The sequence below is a fragment of the Procambarus clarkii genome, chromosome 11 (assembly GCF_040958095.1).
Source record: "Procambarus clarkii isolate CNS0578487 chromosome 11, FALCON_Pclarkii_2.0, whole genome shotgun sequence".
NCBI classification, from domain to species: domain Eukaryota; kingdom Metazoa; phylum Arthropoda; class Malacostraca; order Decapoda; family Cambaridae; genus Procambarus; species Procambarus clarkii.
The window spans coordinates 33,458,852-33,472,970 of NC_091160.1; the positions used below are offsets into that span (position 1 = coordinate 33,458,852).

Sequence of the window (14,119 nt, forward strand, 5' to 3'; positions counted from 1 at the left end):
AAAGCGGGAAGAAATAGAAAATGGGGAGACAGTCATGTGAAAACGGGAAGAAATAGAAAATGGGGGAGACAAAGTCACGTGAAAACGGGAAATCCACATGGAAACAAGTGACTGTGAATCATACAGTGTCAGTGTGTTAAACTAGCAAGTAACCATTAAGATATAAAACGATCGCTTAATACAAGTGCACCTTTAAAAATAACCTGAAAATAGATGCCTCAAATGTGATGAATACAAATGAAGCAAAATTTGATGCGGTTTTACAAATGCGTCACGCAAACGCCATTGCATAAACACAGATGCTTAAAGCAAATGTTTTACTGCGTTTTCGTACAAGAACCTAATGTCTCAGGACAGGTGATAGCAATTTTGTGCCCAATCGTTTGATCCCAAATGCACCAGTCGGAAGCGGAGCGCCAGGTTTCTGGAGCAATATTGCGGTGTCCAAATGCACAAAAGTGTTGCTATTTATCAACACAAATAAAAAAAAAAACTGTCTGAAACCCATGGCCGAACGTGTGGGCACATGTTCGGAAACCCGTGTTCGAACCCGTGTTCGAAGACTAACTGAACGCATGAACCAGTGTACAAATTGCCCAAACCGAACACCGAATGAGTGTTCGAAACCTTCAAACGAGCATGCCAACCCATGACAAGAGACAAGAAACCAATGTTCTCAACCCTCCCCCCTCCCCCAAAACAAATCAGCTGATCTCAGGTATTTCCGTCTGAACTTAACTCACACCTGTATTTGTTTATTGTGTACAGGTGTAGTACCATTGTGTACAGGTACTGAACACAGGTGTTTTAGTGTCCAAGGCATTTGGGGCATTTGTGTCCAAGTCGTATTTTAAACTTGGAATTCTAAGTGACAGATTCTCTTCGAAAAGTAAGACGAAAACTTGCTATACAGATGCGCATGTTAGGAAAGAATGCTACATGTTTTTGCATAGTGATACATGTGGTTGAGGAGGTTGAAACATGTGTTGGAACAATGATACACGTGTTTCGAACGTGGACACTGTAATATACAGTAGGTTATATGTTTTGAGATGTAATCCCTTTGTTGGATAGTGGTTGAAATTTCTCGCTTCTTAAAGCCACGTATGAAAATAACTTTTCCAAATATTTCGAGCTTAAAAATTGGTGTTGTATATATGTAGTGAATCGCGCACTTCGATCTCAGAACTAGTGTAATATTAGTGATTTGTATGGGTTCGTGTGATTTGTATGAATCGTATGGATTCATATGCTTCGTGTGGTTTCTATGAATCGTATGGATTCATACGCGTCGTGTGGTTTGTAATGAATCGTATGGATTCATACGCTTTGTGTGATTAGTATGAATCATATGGATTCATACGCTTCGTGTGGTTTATGTGAATCGTATGGATTCATACGCTTCGCGTGGTTTGTATGAATCGTATGGATTCATACGCTTCGTGTGGTTTGTATGACTCGTATGGATTCATACGCTTCGTGTGGTTTGTAATGAATCGTATGGATTCATACGCTTTGTGTGATTAGTATGAATCGTATGGATTCATACGCTTCGTGTGGTTTCTATGAATCGAATGGATTCATACGCTTTGTGCGGTTTCTATGAATCGTATGGATTCATACGCTTCGTGTGGTTTCAATGAATCATATGGATTCATATGCTTCGTGTAGTTTGTAATGAATCGTATGGATTCATACGCTTCGTGTGGTTTGTATGGATTTCATACGCTCCGTGTGGTTTGTATCGATTCACATAACTCGTCGTGAGCCCAAACGGCATGACTGAGAAGACCGGCCTTGTGGTAAATGTTTCAATCCGGCCGTCGTTCCCACGGGCGTAACATACCTTAATAATATTTGTCACACGTGTAACAAAACATTACATAAGATCACACACAATTTATAATTATTGTATATTAGCAATTCTGTACATAGGCCTAGGTTAAGTGTGCTTGAGAAGAGCACTTTTTTGAGTAATGCAGCTTTAGTGGACGAGGTTCGAACGTGTGCCGTGAGTGAAACAGGTGTCGAGAAAAGCTTCGAACATAATTAGCTGTAAGTCGTTCGTTTGTGAGTGCATTCTTAAGCCTTGAGGACTACATGTAGTCCTCAAGTAGTTTTTTGTAGGATTTTTGGAGGGTGGGGGGGCTTTTTTAGGGGAAGGGGGCTTTTTGTTTGGAGGAGATTGTGGGGAGGGGGGGGAAGGGAAACGTGATGGATTTGACTGGAATACGGCTCGGACTGTTAATTTAACGTAAATCATATTTTCAATGTTTAGAATGGAAAAATTACAAGTCATATATTTAGATGCTACGAATAAGAAGTCGTTGTTTTCACTGCAAAGTTTTAAAAAAAAATGTATAACGGGCTTCGAGTTAAACAAAAAATTAATTTAGAACTGGATCATACTTCTCCAGCCTAATATGACTCGCGACGAGGTGTTGCGTGTGGATGAACTAAAACTTGTTTATTTAAATGAAACTTTTTGAAAAGCAGCTTTTTTTAAGTGGATTAGATCCAGGATAAAGTTTCCAAAGAATGGACTATTTTAATTAGAATTAGAATAAGGCATGTCATATATATATATATATATATATATATATATATATATATATATATATATATATATATATATATATATATATATATATATATATATATATATATATATATAAATCTTCCAGTGGTGAAAATGTGTCATTCAGTAAAGAGCTTTTATTTTTGTTAGCAGTAAAGTTTTTGTCTAGTTTGTGCTTTGTTGATAAAGCATTGCTCAGTTTGCCAGAATAGGAAGAACGATGCTTTGAGAAAAAAAAAAACTTTGAACGATGTTTTGAAAACAAAAAAATCCACAATAAAATGCTGTGGACATTTAAAGTGCGTTAATGTGGCTTAACATCAGAGAGTTTACGAATTAGCGGCCGTAATTGGTGTAGGTAATTGTGAGAGTGTGATTGTGAGTGTGTGTGAGAGTGTGTCTGAGAGTGTGAGTGTCTGTGAGTGCAGTTTTCAGAGAGTTACCACTTTGTAATTCAAGCAGAGAACCCTTTGCAAACTATGTGATAAAAAAAATTATTTAAATGACATTGGCGTTTTGTATTTGCGTAAAATAATCTCTAACTAAATTTACGCCTTCCAGATGAAAAATTAAAAATTGTAACCCAGACTTAATTTGGTGAATCCAGGACTTGAGATATAGAGAAGACTATGATTCTATTTACTGTAACATCGTGTCATTTTAAACATAAAGGGGATTTTTATGGTGTACTGTAATGTAAAGAATTTCTTAGACTGGAAGGAAATGTGGGGACAGCCAAGAGTTAATGGAAGTTGAAGGGACGACGACGTTTAGGTCCGTCCTGGACCATTCTCAAGTCGATTGTCGTCGAAACGTCGTCGTCCCTTCAACTTCTAGTGTGTGGTCTGGTCAACATACTTCAGCCACGTTATTGTGACTCATCGCCTGCAGTTAATGGAACTTTTGAGAGGAATTATCAGATAATTACTTTTGCTGACTGGTTTTTTTAGTTCTGATTAATGAGACGTTGCTTACAGAAGTTTATAGAATCTAAGAAACTTTGATGGGATTAGAAACCAGTTTTATAGAATTTATTAGAATCAAACAAAACTTCGGCAGAATATTGTGGCGTTTTCATTTCATATTTGGTATTTTATTTATGAAGCAACTAACAAATAATCGGACACATTTTGGCAAGAATTTTAAGTTTTCGAAGAATATATCCATGTGTCGTTCTTAATGGATTGCTGAGTATTTTGAAATTTATAAAGTAATTTATTTTAACTACTTTTATAGTCGTTAAATAATAATAATATATATATATGAAATTTTACACTTTTAATTTAAACAAAATAGATAATATCAATTGAAAAGTAAACCTCAAAAGTAATTTAAATTTCTTAAAATTGCATAAGACTTTCATCCCTTATGCCATGGAGGTTTGAGGCTATTGACCAATTTTTCGATTTTTATTAATTCAAAAACAGTATGTTTTAAATATGTATTAAAAATCTAATGAACAAAACAATTTATATGAAATTATAATAAAATTATATAAATAAAATCAGTGAAATTTCAATTTCACTGAAATTGAATTTTCAATTATATTTATGTTTCAATTATATAATTTCAATTATATTTATGTTTTCAATATTTCGTTTATGTCAAATATATATATATATATATATATATATATATATATATATATATATATATATATATATATATATATATATATATATATATATATATATATATATATATATATATATAATCATTGATTCGGTTACAGGTTGGAAAAACTCACATAATTTTCAATGAATCTGTACTCGTATATATATATATGATTATATTTTAAAATCAATATTATATCATTCTTTGATTTTTGGGAGTATGATTTATATTATATTTGATATTATACTTTAGATTATATTTTATATTCTACTTTTATTATTGTTTTGCATAATACTGTTTATTTTTTATTATAAGTGTATTTTATTTTTTGGATGATATTATTGATTAAAATTTAAATAATATTTTAAACAGTAGTTTTGATTCTAATTTGATTTTTTTTTGATGGTTTGAAATATATTTCATAAGTAAAAATGTAATATACTTTGATATATACATTTGTATATAAATATAGTCATCAATGAGAATGCATGCCAAAATATGGAGCTCTAAAATGATATATAATTTAATATTAATATAAATTTATATATAAAAATCTCATATAAAGTAAATTCTATATTATTATAAATTCCTGCCAGTGTATTCCCAGCGATAATTAGAATTTATTTTTCAATTATATTAATTCAGTATTTACTTAATATTGTGCAACTTATTATAGTTGTAAGATCGTTTGTTTGATGCCATCAACCCGTCCACGACTCAAGTCCATTCCATCCAGCGGTCGACCCCACAGACGCATTCATAGATTTTAATTAACATGTTGTTCATTCAAAACGGGAATTTTCTCAAATATAAATTAATATTATAATATATTAGCATATTGTGCATATATATAGGTTAGGTTAGGTTAGGTTAGGTGTTTAGGTTCTGTTAGCGATTATTTGTATTTGTAGTACGTGGGTGAAGCATTTACAGTGTTGTGGTTCGAATAAAATTCGTCAATGAAGCACTTGTTCCGGAAGTGTTCGAACGAAATCAGTTGCGAGTCGTGTGTAACACAGCCCATCCTCCAAACAAAGATCCCAAAAATGATTCCATACACCCGCCAAACCCCTGCTGTTTATGAATGAAAAACGGTTTACACACGACTCACAACTGATGACGTTCGAACACTTCCGGAACAAGTGCTTCACTGACGAATTTTGTTCGAACCACAACGCTATAAATGCTTCACCCACGTACTACAAATACAAATAATCGCCAACAGAACCTAAGCACCTAACCTATATATATATGCACAATATGTTAATATATTATAACATTAATTTATATTTGAGAAAATTCCTGTTTTGAATGAACAGCATGTTAAAATTTATGAATGCGTCTGTGGGGTTGACCGCTGGATGGAATGGACTTGAGTCGTGGACGGGTTGTACAAACACAATAGACAACACATCTTAAACACCTAACCTAGCCAACGCCTAATTATATATAAAACTTTAATATATATAATAATATTAATTTATAAATGAGAACAAGCCTATTTTTATTATTTACACAGTATGTTAAAATTAATGAATGCGTCTCTGAGGACGGCTGCTGCTTTAACGAGCCTAGCTTGAGGACGGGGTGGAATCAGTCTTAAATCTGGCCAGACGTGAGACGGGTTAAGATTGTGACTTCACTGTGAATAAAACATTGTTATTGTGAAAATTAACGTACGGGAATGGTTTAAGTGCATGACGAGGCTTAAGTAATGTTTCGGACGAGCAGACAGCTGTACCTCATATTTGGTTCCTGCATCACGCCTCCTGGACCCGAATTCATAAAGCAGTTACGCAAGTACTTACGAACGTGTACATCTTTCCTCAAACTTTGACGGCTTTGGTTACATTTAGTAAACAGTTTACAAGCATGAAAACTTGCCAATCAACTGTTGTTATTGTTATAAACAGCCTCCTGGTGCTTCGGAGCTCATTAAGTGTTTAATAATTGTAAACAAAGCCGCCGAAGATTGAGAAAAAGATGTACAGGTTCGTAAGTGTTTGCGTAACTGTTTATTTGGGGCCAGATTCACGAAAGCACTTACGCAAACACTTACGAACCTGTCCATCTTTTCTCAATCTTTGGCGGCTTTGTTTACAATTATTAAACAGTTAATGAGCTCCGAAGCACCAGGAGGCTGTTTATAACAATAACAACAGTTGAATGGCAAGTTTTCATGCTTGTAAACTGTTTAATAAATGTAATCAAAGCTGTCAAAGATTGAGAAAAAGATGTTCAGGTTCGTCAGTGCTTGCGTAACTGTTTCGTGAATCTGGCCCCTGAGGTCTGCCTGCATGGACGTGAGTATTTAGTTAAATCTTAAGTTAGAGTCTCATTGAATGAAGTGAACGAGTTCGAATATTCTGACCCAACTTTTGATATTAATCTACCGGACAAACAGCAAGATAAAACCGTCACTGTGTTGGGTTATGGCCTAAGTTTTTCCTTCCATAAATGAAGATGTGAATTACGTAGATGTTGCCAAAGGTTTATGCAGTTTGGAATGGAGTATTATCATGCTGATAGAAGTAATTAATGTATTCAAGGGAATTATCAATCAATGGATGAAAATTTGCACATTACAATGGCTGACAATTCTAATGTAGTTAACATTGTGGATAAAACAAACCGTTAATAAAGTTCAGGAGCACATTGGTGACAGGAATATTTACTTGGCGGGAAGTACACACTTGAGAAAGTCATTTCTTATTTAAATAAGGATTTGAAACGGTTACTTGAGGATACTGAGAGCATATACAAATCAAGTTCAGGTCTCCGTCTTGATCATATCTGCACTGCCTTAGTAAAACGCACCAAGCTAAACCCAGATAAACTCCTCGTCAGTTTTGTAGAGTCGATGTCATACAATTATTTAAGTGGCTAGTGAAGACATTAAGGTCTTCAAGGTATTAGAAGTCCCTCTAATACGAACCTCATCTCCGTTTCACACTGACAACAATGTCGATTTCGAGAATAACTTCACATATATGAATATAAACTACAGTTTTATTCTGGCGAGTTTGGATGTCACGGTTTGTTTAATAAGGGTTCCGCTGGACGATTTAATGGAATTCCTTTTGGACGAATTACCGAAATATAATTGAGGTTTATAGGCATTGACTTGATTAAATTGTATATGATACGATAGTAGAGAAACTATTTTCCAACTCCCTGGTTCTAACCAATTGGGCTGGACGGTAGAGAGATGGTCGACTCGCTTCATGCAGGTCGCCGTTCAATCCCTGACTGTCCATAAGTGGTTGGGCACCATTCCTTTCCCCCCGTCCCATCCCAAATCCTGACCCCTTCCAAGTCCTATATAGTTGTAATGGCTTGGTGCTTTCCCCCCTGATAATTCCCTTCCCAGCTCCCTGGCTGTTTATACGCGAGATTCTTAAAAGGGAACTTTATCTAAGTTATGTTTGTTGTCTGATACTTAGTGGAATGGATATACTGCTATGTTGTCTATGGCCGGAGTCTCTAGACCTTAATGATTTCCTTTCAAGACCCGGTAGCTTTGTTAAATTTATTGTTGGAACATAAATGAATGGCGCGCTATGGCCTTTTGTAAACAAGGTTTTTAAGAGACAGAAGAAAACTTCTTTGTGTCGTGTCTGCACGAAGCCTGCAAACTTGTGTCCGTATGTATTGTTGGAATCAAACCATCAAATTACACCCCCCTCCCCCAAGCAAACAATACTGTACATACGAATATGTAGAGAAAATTGTATATTATAATCACCCTTAACGATATAATTTACCTTTGGTTGCGTGGTCGTCTCTTCCCGGTGTGAAGACGATAGCGAAGGTGTTCCAGCAAGATGGTGACCCAGACCTCCTCCTTGGGTATGGAGCTGGCGTCCTGCTCCTCCAGATCCCTCCATGGGCCAGAGGTGAGGGGGAACCATACAGGTGTAACAAGTATAACCCAACTTGTGAATGCTGTGGAATAAGGTGGATTTCTCTGTGCAGCGTTGCGGATTTCGTTCGTCTGGTGGGCTGCCTGCTTCGAGGCGATTATCTGAACAAGAGTTTTTTCGCTAGGTGCCATGAGAACAACGTAGTACCACTGGTGACTATAATAATTACACAGTACGGTACATCAGAGCAAGATGTCGCCACACAACTACTCACTGTCAATGCCTGGGGCCAACTGAGCCTCGTGGCTGGTTTAGGGAGCTGGTTGACGCCGTGACGTCACGTACCCGCTGCATACTTCTGTCTCATTTTTTTTTATTAATATTACATGAATTACAGCTGTATTTGTGCAGCTGCCCTAGACTATATGAAGTGGAGTACAGTGGGTTAAAAAAGATAATTACGTGATGCTAAGAAATCCACATTTTTACTTCTGTCTCAAATATTTCATCCACGAGGCTATCATTCTTTGTTTTCGTCGTAAGTATGTGGCGCCTCATGTGGGGCGCCACATACTTTTAACGAGTACTAATATATACATATATGTGTGTGTGTATATCACGAAAATAAACACGTGATTAAAAATGTGAGTGTCAGACCACGGAGGAAAATTGAAACAGGAATTTCCTTAAGTACTTTCGTATATTAATACATCTTCAGAAGGAGTCCTTCTGAAGATGTATTAATATACGAAAGTACTTAAGGAAATTCCTGTTTCAATTTTCCTCCGTGGTCTGACACTGTTATATACATATATATGAGAAGTATTATAAATCTGATTTGGGCAAAAGTTTAGTTTGATACACAACTATAACATTTACATATATACATAGCACAGTGAAGAAAGTATTTAAATGGAACCCCACAAGATTAGGGGATTGGATTGTGCTTTCGCGGAGGTCCATTCAGACCTGGTGACAAGCTAAGCGGTGTCGATAGCAACGCTAATTTTTGGTTGGCCATTGAACCTACCCGTGAAAATAATAGATAATTATAGCCAAAGTCTATTCACACGATAATGAAATATGATACCATACTTAGGGAAAAATAGATGACAGTATGGGACATTTTAATGCCACGATTCCGGTAACATTGATTTATTTTATTTTATATTTCCAAACTCCCGTTAAATTATTCGATTGTCTTGTCATATATGGTTAGATAAGATATATATATCGTTGGTCTGTGTCTGCTGAGAGAGAGAGAGAGAGAGAGAGAGAGAGAGAGAGAGAGAGAGAGAGAGAGAGAGAGAGAGAGATGGTTACCCCTTGCTCTGTTCAGCCACTACTACTTAGGTTACAATCACTGCGTAATTCAGCTGTTGTTAGGACCAATTCGTGATGTTAGGTAGTAGTTAAGGATTGTTGTTGTTGCTCCCGCGAGAACAATAACCACGTATATGTCAATTTTCACATGTATGTAGAATTTCACCCCGATTTTAGTGGTTTTAAAAAGAGTAGATTGAGAGATTTATTGATATAAGGAAAGTAATCCATTAGTTATGTACAGTGTATAAGAAAAATTATTAAGTAGTATCATAGAGTTCAGTCTTGTGCAATGCTTTATTACAATAAATTAAAAATATGCTACAAAAATGCTGCAATTTTTTGGTAAAGCCTAATTTTTGTCTCTCCGATATTTTAAGTTACTTGAACTCCGATTCTTTTGAGGTCTATATATAATGTTTTTTATATTTGATTTTTTTTAACCATAATGCAGTGTATTCTTGTATTTTTACCCTTTATTTGGGAGTAATATTCCCCACATTGTTCCCACTTAGATTCCCACAATGGTTCAATATTTAAATTTTCTTAGGCTGCATCGTTCCTATATCCGTTCACCAAAATATTTCATATTTTGTATTTGCAAAATTACTTTATTAAACTGGACAAGAAGTTAATCGCTGGCGAAGCAAATTTTAACAATTGAATATCTAAAAAAAAATTATATTATATATAATATTATTGGTGTATTATACGATTATAATTATATTAATACATAAGTTTAAAGAGCAGTGTAATTATGAATATATATATATACATATATACGGAGAGATTATTAAGGAGTAGAATAGTTATATTGATGTTGTGAATTTAAAAGTTTTAGATAATGTTTGATATAAGGCTAGGCTATATTAGTGTTGGAGAAGGACTGTTGCTTGGTTTAATGGTACACACACACACACATATATATATATATATATATATATATATATATATATATATATATATATATATATATATATATATATACAACAACGATCATGAAAACACTGATCAAAGTATGCGGAGAAACCACATTGAAAAATAAAAGAATGCTGAACGCATTTTCCACCGTCATTATATATATATATATATATATATATATATATATATATATATATATATATATATATATATATATATACTATTGTCGTACCGAATAGAGTTGCCTAACAAGCCGAATTTTCGTGAAATATTTCATTTTTCCAGCAAATTTTCTTATTAAATTTTCATTGTATTATATATGACTGCAATTTTACGTTGAGTCAAAACTAACAGAAATTTCACCAAATCTAACTTAGCCTACCTAAACCTACCTAACCTATCTAAACCTACCCTAACCTATCTAGACCTACCTAACCTATCTAAACCTATCCTAACCTTTCTATATCTAAACCTGTCCTAACCTATCTAAACCTATCCTAACCTATCTAAACCTATCCTAACCTATCTAAACCTATCCTATCCTAACATAACTAAGTCAATAATTCATGTTCCTAACAAAATAGATTATTATTGCTAGAACAGAACCATTCTAGAAAGAAATATTTGAAAATAACGAAGATCATTCGGCCTGTTAGGCAAATAGGACCATGCACACTAGGCCAAGTAGTGCGGTTCTGGCTATTAGGCACGATATACATTTTGTTACGATTTTTCCTTAGGGAAAACCTGGTAGGAAAACAGTTAGACTAATTTATGCGAGTCTACTTTACACTGAATCTTGACATCTATAATTCAGTCATTATTGGTCAACTTAAAGCTTAAATGGCTTATTGTCTTTGCCTGGGTCTGGCTAATGGTCTGGGTTAAAAGGTGCGGGTTATAATTGGTTAGGAATCAATTAATGGCTTGACCGCAGCTGACGTTCTGTTCGGGTTAATGGTTTGGTTGAATTAATGGAGCTGGTGATCTTCTTGACGTTAATGGGTAAGGTTTCTTACCTGTTATAATATTGGTAATGGGTCAAATTATGGCCATTATTATCAAGTTTTCGCCCACCTTATAGGAAAGTAGACGACGCTACCCTATAGTCTAATGGCCCTACATGACCTCCCACACTATGACCTATTGGCCTTAGATGGTCTGCCTGTTCTGGTCTAATGACCAATGCGGTGCGCCTGCGCACCTGGCAGCTATCAATCATCACAGTTCTTGCCAATCAGAGTCGAAGTTCAACGCGACGCCGAGAACTAGAAAACGCCAAACAGAGATCTAGAAAACCTCTGGCCCTTAGAAACCAGTCACTTTATCCCCTTCTTTCTTGTAAGATACCAACTGATTATGTTTGGAAATATTTGGAGCGGAATTGATCACGCGTCCTGAATCGCCCTTTCCATCTAGAGACCACGATGAACTTATGAAAAATATTGTGTGTGTTTTTTTAGTAGAGTTGACGGGATGTTTGAGGCTTGTGCAGCAGCCTCAACGGACTGTAAATGTTGTTCTAAAACACGCTAGTTTAACCTAACTGACCCTAATTACCGACCCAAGCAGTGAAACCGTGAACGTTCTGGAGCCGCTGTGACGTTTTTTTCGACCGTTGGGGGATTTTGACGTCAGTATTTAAGGGGAAAAATGTATCTGTGGTTGGGGAAAATGGAGTGTCAGATTACAAGCACATATGTAATGATTACATGTAATTGATTGCATGATTATATGTAATTGATTACAAGCACAGTAACACGCTGCTAAGTAACGGACATGACAACGATGTAAATGATGTAAAAAAATGCAATGCTAAATGACAACATTCAAATGATTTTTCGTTGACGTCACATAGGTTTGGATTTTCAATTTTTAACGCACAAAACTTTCTCAACAAACTGAACACGTCCAAAGTTTCATTAAGGTTGTTTATTTCGTGCCCTAAAGGCGAGATTTTCACCTCTACTGATTACGTGGCTTCACCCGGTTTTGACTGTCCAAAGAGCCAAATTCTCGATAGCCTCAACTCTTATTAACGCACACACACACAGTCGGCACGCGATTGGTCGAAATGTTGTCTGGCGGAACACAATGAGAAATGGTTGTTAACTGACGCCTGTAGAATATTGGTTTAACTAGAGTAACCAATCAGAAAGCCAAACGTATCGACATTACGATTGGTTTAAATATTGTCTTGTGTAACCAACGGTCTTGGGACGCATTAGTTGTCAATAAATTGTTGGGTTAGGCGCCCAAACCAACTGGGTGTTCTGAGCACTCAGTGAGGTGTTCTGAACACCCAGTGTGTTCTGAGCACCCAGCGAGGTGTTCCAAGCACCCAGTGAGGTGTTCTGAACACCCAGTGTGTTCCAAGCACCCAGGAGGTGTTCCAAGCACCCAGTGAGGTGTTCTGAACACCCAGTGTGTTCCAAGCACCCAGGAGGTGTTCCAAGCACCCAGGAGGTGTTCCAAGCACCCAGCGAGGTGTTCTAAGCACCCAGCGAGGTGTTCTAAGCACCCAGTGAGGTGTTCTGAGCACTCAGTGAGGTGTTCTGCGCACCTAATGACGTGCTCTGAGCACCCAGTGAGGTGTTGGCTGTTAAATAGGCACATGAGGGTTGTTTTTGAATTCGGACCTCAACTGTAGGACTTAAGTGTTAGTTTAAAGTATCTGTCTAACATATACATATAAATATATACATATATATATACTTACAAAATAGGATTTTCATTATATAGAATATATTTTATGGTAGAAACCTCAATATCCATAGGCTGTGTGTATGCAAATATTTTCTAAATACAATATATATGTAATGTTCCAGCATATGTACTTTGTGACTCATATATATATATATATATATACATAGCACAAACTAGGGGGCAAGAAGGCTACATGATCGGACACTCACACTTAACATTGATTTTTCGTATGAATTTGGCGAGTTTTTCGTCCTTAAGTTGTTCTGAGGGTTAGGTTTTTAATGTCTCACTGGCGGTGGGTGTTCCAAATATCGACAGTTGGAAGACTTATGATAAGAGGAGGAGGAGCGGAAGAAGGAGTAGGAGGAGAAGGATGAAAAGGAGTAGTAGGAGGCAGCGTGGAGAGTGTTAGAATACACATCTCCCGCTGCAAGCCAGTTTACAACCGACATTTCTTACTCAAATGACACATCCTTCCGAAAATACGGCAATTTTTCGGAGTTGTTGTAAGTACATACTCCTTACTTCCGCCTACTTCCGGTAGTGACTAGTACTTCTGGTAATGGCAGACACTTCCGGAAGTACCTTTACAAATCCAGTTAGAATAAGTTTATAAAATTGATAGATATATTTGCTGTAGTGAACTACTTTCCATATTTACGGCAGCTTCTGGCCGTGGCACCACACAGGCGGTCGTGGCATCAGTGCTCAGATGACTCGGTAAATGCTATTTAAACATATTATTCCCTATTCTATATATGAAATCAACACAAATTTTGTTAAACTATTTGCCTAATTTATTTTAATAATTAATGTAAAAACATCTAAAATTTATACTAAGAATGTCAAAATAGTAATAATGTTGCAATATTTCTATTGTTATAGACGATAACAATTAAAGACTCAGCACAATTAAAAACATATTTTATATAAAATCAGAAAACACGGAAGATTAAACATATGAAAAAGGTAGATAAAAATCATGAAAATCAAGAGTGAAAAAGACATGAAACAAGCTGAAAATCCTCCACTTCTCTAACGTCACGAATTTCAAAATCAAAATCACCGACATTGCCATTCTTTAAGGTCGAAAATTCCATCAAAAACACGGAAT

General features: G+C 35.9%; 1 protein-coding gene across 4 annotated transcripts in view; it reads left to right on the forward strand.

The window, feature by feature from the left end:
- LOC123751361 (transcription factor Sox-11-A) overlaps positions 1–2,153 on the forward strand; it is a 44,500-nt gene extending 42,347 nt beyond the window's left edge. For all 4 annotated transcript variants that reach the window (XM_069322536.1, XM_069322534.1, XM_069322535.1 and 1 more), the window contains exon 5: positions 1–2,153. This exon is cut by the window's left edge and continues 2,935 nt beyond it. The gene's annotated coding sequence lies outside the window, so the exon portion shown is untranslated.
- Positions 2,154–14,119: the final 11,966 nt, after the last annotated feature.